Source organism: Trachurus japonicus, chromosome 17 (genome assembly GCF_045865225.1).
Source record: "Trachurus japonicus isolate A0001 chromosome 17, Traja_1.0".
NCBI classification, from domain to species: domain Eukaryota; kingdom Metazoa; phylum Chordata; class Actinopteri; order Carangiformes; family Carangidae; genus Trachurus; species Trachurus japonicus.
The window spans coordinates 12274949-12283443 of NC_140923.1; the positions used below are offsets into that span (position 1 = coordinate 12274949).

General features: G+C 48.4%; 1 protein-coding gene and 1 long non-coding RNA gene across 2 annotated transcripts in view; both read left to right on the top strand.

Annotated features, from left to right (window-relative positions):
* LOC146970208 (uncharacterized) overlaps positions 1-8495 on the top strand; it is a 168299-nt gene that overhangs the window by 143841 nt on the left and 15963 nt on the right. The window lies entirely within an intron of this gene.
* Positions 355-6219, top strand: LOC146970213 (uncharacterized). Its single transcript, XR_015038049.1, has 3 exons — positions 355-1132; positions 1166-1209; positions 6087-6219. It is a non-coding gene; the product is annotated as an uncharacterized LOC146970213 (long non-coding RNA).

Consider the following 8495-nt stretch of genomic DNA (forward strand, 5'->3'; position numbering starts at 1 on the left):
CGTACATGAGGAGGTTGTCGACACTTCTGCCGAGGAGAAAGAAAAAGAGTCACATACAAAACAAAACACCGTGAATCGGCTCTTGGCTAATGAAGCATGAAAAGTAAACATTAGCACAAGCTAACGCTAACTAGCGATATTCACAGACTGCTTCGGAGTTACTTTTTACACACACACAGTGCGGTTAATGGCTGAAAACACTCCCAACAACATCCCGACATGAACCGCACTGGCCCCGTTAAACAACGGTCTCATATAACAACATTTTTGTACTTTTAGTGGGAGAGAAGCTTCCACACATCCTACCTGCAGACATGTTCCAGTCAGACTCTGACCAGAACGCGCAGGCGCAGCACCTCAAAAACTCCCCGTCATAGCCCCTCCCCTACGTACACACACACAGAGCTCCCCAAAACAGACAGGCAGAGGAGGAAAACCTTAACAGCGTGAAAAATAAAATAATAACTGAATATTTTGGTGAAATTATATTAAAGTCAATATCCAACTGTTACATTCTCCCCTTCCGAATTTCACCAAAATTACACAGGGCAACAAAGGCGCTTTAAAATGAAGGATGTACAAGGACACTAAGACATTTTCTTCGCTCTCTGGACCAGTAAACCAAAAGATTATATCTCTCAGGTCAGTTAAAAACTATCCGTTAACACAGATCAAAAGTAGTTAGAAGGTTGATCAGGCCTCCAACCCCTCAGGAATGTAAAGGTGCAGTCTACACCTCTTTACACACAGTCCCTTAGCAGCTCTTGTGTATTACAGTGTCTTAATCAAATCACACATCCAATATACAAAGTCAAGCACCCTTTAACTCCTATTCATGCTACAGACAACGCCTTCTGTGGCGATAACCTACGCCACGTTATAGGTCTCTGGACCATGTTCTCAATGAGTCTATCAACTGACCTCACTACCCTCCCAGCTCTAGTAACCACCCTACCCGGGACTGCAACTTGGTCAGTGTCATATCTGGTCAGGTCAGGCTGTGTATCAGTGTGTTGATGGTCATGACTCAAAGACTGATGTATGTCAGCGTCAGCAGTCAGTGCAGATTGAGCCTCTTCAGAGTCAGCAGGGGAAACTGCTGGGGTTGGGGCTGTGCTGACCCGTGGATCAGGTGAGTCTGAGGCTGTGCTGGCCTGAGGATCAGGTGAGTCTGAGGCTGTGCTGGCCTGTGGATCAGGTGAGTCTGAGGCTGTGCTGGCCTGAGGGTCGGGTAGGTCCGCCTTGTCATCACCATCCCATAGAGCATCAGCGCTGTCCGAGACTAGTGATGCGAGCTCATCTGCCACAGAATCACCATCATCCCCTTGATCCAGTTCAGACTGAACCCACAAGGACGTTCGAGCTTGAGAGGACTCTCTCTCCAAGCTGTTGAGCTCATCTGCCTCACCATCGCCACTGAAGCCATCAGCACTAGAGGAGGTGTACAGAGACTGACTCTCCAGTGTGTCTTGAACAGGGAGAAAAGTCACATCCAACAGTAGATTTCTGTGCACAACTTTGCAGTGGCCTGAAACATCACTGATCTTGTATATATGGGTCTTGGGGTTTGTCTCAACCACTGTGTACACAACAGGTTCCCATTTATCTGCCAGCTTTTTCTTTCCACGCTCTCCCTTATTGGCAAGCAGCACCCGATCTCCAATGTGAAGAGCAACTCCTTTCACCCTCCTATTATACTGATGAGCTTGATGTCCTTGCTCTTTGGTTGCGTGCTGCTGAGCGATTTTGGCAGCCTCAGCGAGATATGACAGAAGAGTCTTGGAGTAGCTGCTGAAATCTGTCACCAAGGGATCGTGTAGCACAGATCTGAACACAATGTCAATTGGGAGCCTCGGGACACGTCCAAACATAAGGTGGAAAGGTGCATAACCAGTAGTTTCGTGCACCGTTGCATTGTAGGCAAAGGTTAACGTGTGGATCTGCTGCGGCCAGTTGTTCTTGGCCCCAAGAGGGAGGGCTCGCAACATGTTGCCGAGGGTTCTGTTAAACCGCTCCGTGCCACCATTGCCCATCGGGTGATAAGCAGTGGTATGTGACTTGGCGACACCAGACAGTTGCAGCAGCTCGGACACCAGTTCACTTTCAAAGCTGGGGCCCTGGTCCGAGTGAATACGTTCAGGGAACCCGTAGACACAGAAAACCCGGTCCCACAGCTGTTTAGCAATCTGCTTGGCAGTCTGGTTACGACAGGGAAAAGCGTGTGCCATCTTCGTGAAGTGATCAGTCACCACTAACACGTCCACAGAGTTTTTATTCTTGTCCTCAGCCGTCCAAAAGTCGATGCAGACGAGCTCCATGGGGCTGGTGGTTTTTATACTCTCCAATGGGGCTCTGGCTGAGGGCTCAGGAGTCTTGGCAAGCACGCACCTCTCGCAACACCGCACATAATTCTTCACATCCCTCTCCATATTCGGCCAGAAGAACCGTTGCCTCGCTAAGTGAAGAGTTCTGGCTTGCCCTTGGTGACCCGCCAAGTCGTGAACTCCCTCCAATGCTCTCTTACACAAGCCTGCTGGCAACACCAACTGCAGCCTCTTTATTTTGCTCACAGGATCTCTTGTCTCCCTGTACATAATGCCACCTTGAACCTTGAGCTTGTCCCAGTGCTTCAGCAGAGCCAGTGATTTTGCTCCCATACCATGCCTCTCTCGTCGGGACGGACGTCTTTTCCGAACTACAAAGGGCAAAACACTGGAGATGGTTGGATCTTGAAGCTGGTGGTCCTCGAGCTCCTGTAAGGTAAGTGAAGGCAAGGTGTCTTGACCAGCAGGTTGCAGCTGTTGGACATGATGAACAAGACTTGAGGCTCTTGTCTCTACGTGACTCTCCCAGTCATTATGACACAGCAAAGCAGCCTTGATTTCGGATGAGCTGCAGGAACCCGGTGTTGCCAAGGTGGGCTCATGTTGCTGGATTACTTGAAGGTGTTGGATGCCAGCTCTGAAAACATCTTGCACCTTGTCAGCCTCAGCACCATCTGCTTCATGCACCAAACTGTCATAAGGCTCTTGGATGAGACGGCCACTAATGGAGGAAGTGAAAGGGTCACGACTGAGAGCATCGGCTACAACATTTCTTGGACCGGGGATGTACTTCAAATCAAAGTTGTAAGACGATAACTTGGCCACCCACCTCTGTTCGTAAGCATCAAGCTTGGGCTTGGTCAAGATGTGGGTGAGCGGGTTGTTATCTGTCCACACTGTGAAGTCATGTCCTTTCAGCCAATGACTGAATTTCTCTGTGATGCTCCACTTCATGGCCATGAACTCGAGGCGATGGGCGGGATATCTCTGTTGTGATTTGCTAAGGGTCTTGCTAGCAAAAGCTATGGGGCGTGCCTTTTTTTCTCCAACAGGCACCTGAGACAAAACAGCACCCAGTCCATCTAGAGATGCATCCACAGACAGAATGAAAGGTCTTGAAAAATCAGGGTGAGCCAACACTGCACAGTGGACGAGTTCCTCCTTGAGCTTATAAAAAGCCTCCTCACAAGCAGGGCTCCAATCATCAGCTGTCAGCTTCCTGAACAGGCCAGCGCCCCCACCAGCCTTGCCAAACCGCCCTCTCCTCTTCTGGCCCGCCGTCAGAGCGAATAGGGGTTTAGCGATGGCTGAGCACCTTGGGATGAAACTTTGATAAAATAGGACCATGCCCAGGAAGGATTTAACCCTCCTCACTGAGGGAGTGTTCCCATCCTCTTCCATCAGAGCCTCCTTCGGCATGTCTGAAATCACGCTCACTTTTGCAGGGTCCACAGCCGCACCGTTCTGGTCAATTACATGTCCAAGAAACTTGACTGTCCCCTGCATCAGATGGCATTTCTTTGGACTCAGCTTGAGATTGTTGTCTCTCAACTTCTGGAAGACGACCTGGAGCCTGTCAAGAGCAACGTCTTCAGTGGGGGCGAACACGAGCAGGTCGTCTAGGTAGCAAAGCAGACTTGTGAAGTTAAGCTCACCAAAGATGTTCAACATCATTCGCATAAACGAAGCTGGACTGTTGCAGAGTCCTTGGGGCATCCTGTTGTATTCGTACAAGCCAACAGGTGTCGTAAAGGCTGTGTACTTTCTGTCCTCTTCGCACATGGGGATGTTGTAAAACCCGGAGGTCAGGTCCATGGTGCTAAAGAAGGCATTGCCTCCAAGGGCTGCAAGGCAGTCTGCTTGGTGAGGAAGGGGGTGAGCGTCCTTTAGTGTTCGTGCATTAAGCCACCTGAAATCCGTGCAGATCCGTAGCCCTCCATCCTTTTTCCAGACCATGACAAGAGGAGACGCATATTCGCTGATGGATTTACGGATGATGCCCTTCTCCTCCATGTCTGTCAATACCTGCCGCAACTGTTGATAATGGGCCGGGGGCACTCTCCTATATGGCATGCGAAATGGCCGCTCATCGGTCAGGTGGATTCGATGAACGAACCCCTTAGCTTCACCACAGTCAAGCGTATGCCTGGAGAAGATGTCTTCATACTGCTCCACGAGCTCGACAAGCTTTGCTTTTGACTGGACGCTTGTGTGACATGAGTCAATGTCGAGGTCATCTAGCCCCAGCTCCGAGAGTCTGGCCTTGAGGTTGGCTGTAGTGGGAGTGGACTTGGTGACCTGCTCTTTTTTTCCTGTCTCCATTTTGCAGGAGCCCTGTTGCAAGTTGAAATCCTCCACTGCAATACACGGTGACACTTCTGCAACCAGAGAGTTACGCTTCAGGAGGGTTGGCCTTGAAGACAGGTTAGTGATTTTCAGTGGCACCCACCGATCTCCCCACATCGGTGCGATAACCCGCCCGACCAGAACATCTCTCGGCCTGGACCTGGAAGTGCAAGGCTCCACAATGATTGTGCTGCCAGGGGAGACAGGGACTTTGCTGGAGAGTTTGCCCCACACCAGATGTTCTTGCTGGGGAAGTAATGTGACAGCACGGGGCAATTTCACAGAGCCGATCTTGTCCGGGACCTCATTACCCCTCCACCTGGTGGTACATGACATCATATCTAAGAAGTGTTCATAGTCAGTAAGCGAATGCTTGCATCCAATGGACGTGAGCTTCCAGTAGTCAACATCACTTTTCAAGACATGCATCAGATGTTTGAGGACGTTCGAGCCAATGATGAGCTCATCTCGTTGGCCGGGCACCACTAAAACAGGGACAATGCATTTTACTCCATAAACAGTCATCGTTAAATCATACACACATTTTGGGTGGGTCTGCTTGCCTCCACAGCCAACCAACACAATTTTTTCAGCTGACTGTGGTTCTCCCACAAGAGCACCGGCTTCTCTAAGCAACCCTTCAGCATCTTCATTCAGGGTGCACGCCATGGATCCTGAATCAATCATGGCCTTCAATCCGACCTTGTCATTCACTCCGACTTGTGTGTAGAATAACTCACTGAAGGCTGGCACCTCTGCTGACCCTTGAACCACGACTTGGTAACCTTCAGGAACCGCCGAACAGGTGTTAACATAGAGAAGCTCAAGATCTGTTTCACTTTCTTCGAGGGTTTCTTGTCCTCTTCCCACACTGCCCCTCTCCAAATGTGGGTGTCTTAGTTTCCCTGAGGCTGACTCTGGCCCCCCTGCCTCTGGTTTTGTCTGTTGCAGTCTCTTTTAAAATGGCCAGGTGAGTAGCATGAAAGGCACAGCTTCTCTTTTCTGCAGTGCATAAGTGTGGTGTGGCTAGTGTCCCCACAAACCCTGCAGCTCCTTCTCTGGAAAGGGCCTGGAGCAAACTGTTGTGGTGAGACTGGCGAAGATGTTGCCACCTGCACTTCCTGACGAGCCATCATTCGATCCAGGAGACTTATCAGAGCTTGCATGCCATTCCCGTCTATAGCTGCAGTGACTGGTGGGGCAGGACGGCGGCGAGCCACTTGGGACACTGGCGGACATGCAGCTGACTGTGTGTACTGAGAGGCCAGCGCTGGTATTGAGCAGGCCGATGCTGCTGCCTGGGAGGCATGAGGAGTCACTGCTGTGGCTGAAGATGGGACGAATTGGTCAGCTGTGGGTGAGAGCTGAAAGGTGGGAGCTGAAGTTGGTGTCGCCAGGTAAGTGTCTGTAGGTGAGGCTGGTGAGGTGAACTGTGGGGTGGGGAGCAGTGGTGATGCATGTGATACCTCAGTTCCCTGCAACATGGTGATCTGGGCGTGGCTGACAGCATGTTTATGCAGCGTTCGATTTCCAGCATGAGAGCGTGTCCTGAGCTCTCGTAGGAAGCTATCGATGCGTTCTTGGACTTCGCTGGTTGTCCACTCCTCGGCTGCCTTGAAGCTGAGCCTATTGAACAGGACAGGATCAGGACAATATTTAATGAACATCATTGTGACTTCTCGGCCTGGATCCTCAACACTGCGTCCCTGTCGCCGTAAGCACTCATCAGCGATGTCAATAGCATTGTTCAGCCTGATCCAATATTCCATAACCCCTTCGTGTTGCAGTGGCCTAGTGTTGTAGAAGTCAGCCATCAGCATGGAGGAATATGTCAACTCACTGTAATGCTGTTTCAGGATGTCAAATATCAGTCCTGGTGTCTGAATGTGGTCAAGTGAAAGGTTGTTGCGAAGTGTAACCCTCACTACGTCTTTAGCTTTGCCCATTAATTTAGACAATATTTCCTGTGACTGTTGCTCTGTTGGAGTCTTTCTCTTAATAAAATAAATGTTCATCAAATCAACCCACTCGCGAACAGAACATTTATCACTGCTGTCACCCCTGAAAACCGGTGGCTCTTTGACATCAGACTGCATGACTAGTCTTACACCAGACAGGTTCAGCCCAGAATGTCCCTGCTCTGACCTAGGGCTCTCTGTTAACACAGGCTCAGTAGTATTTCTATCACTTCGTAATTGGGCAGCAATGGACTGACCGATCTGATCGGCCAGCTCTGAAATGAGAGTACTCAAATCAGCACGGGGTGTTGTCTGTGGGGACTGAAGCTCACAAGGGGGAACCTGGATTCGAGTGGAGCTAATCCTAGGGGTCCCCAACCCGCCCACTCTGGGTGTCTGGACTCCCTCATTGAGAAACCACCCTCTCCCAAAACTTGTGGTAGAAAAAGTTTCCCCTATTGGAACTCCATTGTCTCCCATATTAGTTGCTGAATGCATGTTAACAACCCCAAATAGCAATAGAAAAAGAAAAAAAACAGTGTCAATAAATCACATATCAAAACTACACAATATGAATCTCAGTTATGTTGCTATATTACTGTTAAATGTGTCAACAATAATCAAAAAAATGTCCCACTCAAATGAAATGACCAGACTTTAGATGAAGATGCGAATGAAGAGCTTCCCTCGGCGATCGGAATGGCATCGATGCTTGATGATCCGGGTCACGGCACCAATGTAACCCATGTAGAACCCTCTCTCTATCGGTACTCTGCGATGTGTTGTGCGACAATAAACCAGGAAACGGGCTGGTGGGCTCTGACAATTCTTTACTCGGTCTGTCACAAAATAAACATAAACAGAAGAGACTTGAGCGGCGTACATGAGGAGGTTGTCGACACTTCTGCAGACATGTTCCAGTCAGACTCTCTTTTACTCATAAAATAAGAGTGGTTTTTATCAAAGAAACCAGAAAATAATATGTAAAAATGTAAAATATCATTCCCAAAACGTTATATTAAACTGACTTAAATAAAAATAAATTAACTGAAATGAATTAAATTATTCTCAGAGGACCCTCATTCATTCATTTCACATGTAAATAGCATCCCCACATATTAACCAGTGGACATATAATAAACGTAATTAATCATCTCCATACCTGTCACAAAATAAACATAAACAGAAGAGACTTGAGCGGCGTACATGAGGAGGTTGTCGACACTTCTGCCGAGGAGAAAGAAAAAGAGTCACATACAAAACAAAAACACCGTGAATCGGCTCTCGGCTAATGAAGCATGAAAAGTAAACATTAGCACAAGCTAACGCTAACTAGCGATATTCACAGACTGCTTCGGAGTTACTTTTTACACACACACAATGCGGTTAACGGCTGAAAACACTCCCAACAACATCCCGACATGAACCGCACTGGTCCCGTTAAACAACGGTCTCATAAAACAACATTTTTGTACTTTTAGTGGGAGAGAAGCTTCCACACATCCTACCTGCAGACATGTTCCAGTCAGACTCTGACCAGAACGCGCAGGCGCAGAACCTCAAAACTCCCCGTCATAGCCCCTCCCCTACGTACACACACACAGAGCTCCCCAAAACAGACAGGCAGAGGAGGAAAACCTTAACAGCGTGAAAAATAAAATAATAACTGAATATTTTGGTGAAATTATATTAAAGTCAATATCCAACTGTTACACCAGCAAGGTCTGGATCCTACATTTCCCAAAATACTATTCAGAGGTTTATTTTTTTAAGTGCCATTATCCAGATTTTTTTCCCCCTCCAATTTAGGACAGTTTCATCAGAGTCACAGATTAAGAAAAGTCCCCACATTGCTGTAGAGAAAAAT